The sequence below is a fragment of the Mus caroli genome, chromosome 16, assembly GCF_900094665.2.
Source record: "Mus caroli chromosome 16, CAROLI_EIJ_v1.1, whole genome shotgun sequence".
Taxonomy (NCBI): Eukaryota; Metazoa; Chordata; class Mammalia; order Rodentia; family Muridae; genus Mus; species Mus caroli.
This window is the reverse complement of record NC_034585.1, coordinates 91,856,524-91,857,899: the sequence shown is the minus strand read 5'-3', so window position 1 is coordinate 91,857,899 and position 1,376 is coordinate 91,856,524.

Here is a 1,376-nt window from a genome sequence, read left to right as displayed (position 1 = left end):
AAAGAAGAAGAAGAGGAGGAGGAGGAGGAGGAGGAAGAGGAGGAGGAGGTAAGGCCAACCATGTGCTCATGAGCATGTGGAGAGGTGGGAGGAAGGGGAATGGAAAGAGAAGGGACAGAGAGGGAAAGAGGGTAAGAGAGGAAGAGCAAGAGAGAGAGAGGGGAGGGGGCAATCAGACCCTGTTATAGTGAGTCAGGCACACCTGGCTATTGCCAGGTAACTGTGGGGTAGAGCCTAGAAGAAATGCCAACATTATGAGTATTAAAACAGATTGTGCCAGAATCCAGGCATTTTATTTCCTGGATATGAAATGAAGTTATTTCAGAATGTGTACCAGGAAAACAAAGAGTAACCCCAGAAAGAAAGATCTAAGGTCCAGCTAGAGTAGAAATCGGGGTGTAGCCACTGAAACAGAACTGGAGGGTGTTACTCTAGATCACAGGACTCAGAGAAGATGGGAAAGAAGAGAAGAGATTCCATGGGTTGCAAACCATCTTTTGAAACACTGATGGTTCTCAGTATCCAGTAAAAGTAAATTTTGCTTGATAGATATATAGATGGATGAAGGATAGATAAATAGGTGATAAATAGAAATGATGGATAATACAAAAGTGAAAGATGGATAGATGATTGATAAATGACAGGCAGATAGATAGGCAATAAGTAGATATAGATAGATGATAAATAGTAATTAAACATTTCAGGAAAACAAACTCCATAACTCCATGCAAAAAGGAAATCAACTCTGCCTTATTATCTATTTTTGAATTTTTAAAGATATCATTAACTTATCTCTCTGTGTGCATGTAGCGGTCAGATATCAATGTCAGTTGTCTTCCTCTGCTACATGGTTTTGAGACAGGGCTAGCCCCCAGAATACATTGTCTCTAACCCCACATAGCAGAGATCAGAGGTGCACATGGCCATAGCTAGCTGTTTTACATCATCGGTTCTGCAGGATGAAACTGAGGTGTTTATGATTTCACAGCAAGCCCTTACTAATTGAGCACCTATCCACCCTGAACCACCTTATCTTAGATATCATTACTTTTTTTATTAGGTATATTCCTCATTTACATTTCCAATACTATCCCAAAAGCCCCCCATACCCTCCCCCCACCCCCCTACCCACCCCCCTACCCACCCATTCCCACTTTTTGGCCCTGGCGTTCCCCTGTACTGGGGCATAATGTTTGCAAGTCCAATGGGCCTCTCTTTCCAGTGATGGCCGACTAGGCCATCTTTTGATACATATGCAGCTAGAGTCAAGAGCTCCAGGGTACTGGTTAGTTCATAATGTAGTTCCACCTATAGGGTTGCAGATCCCTTTAGCTCCTTGGGTATTTTCTCTAGCTCCTCCATTGGGGGCCCTGTGA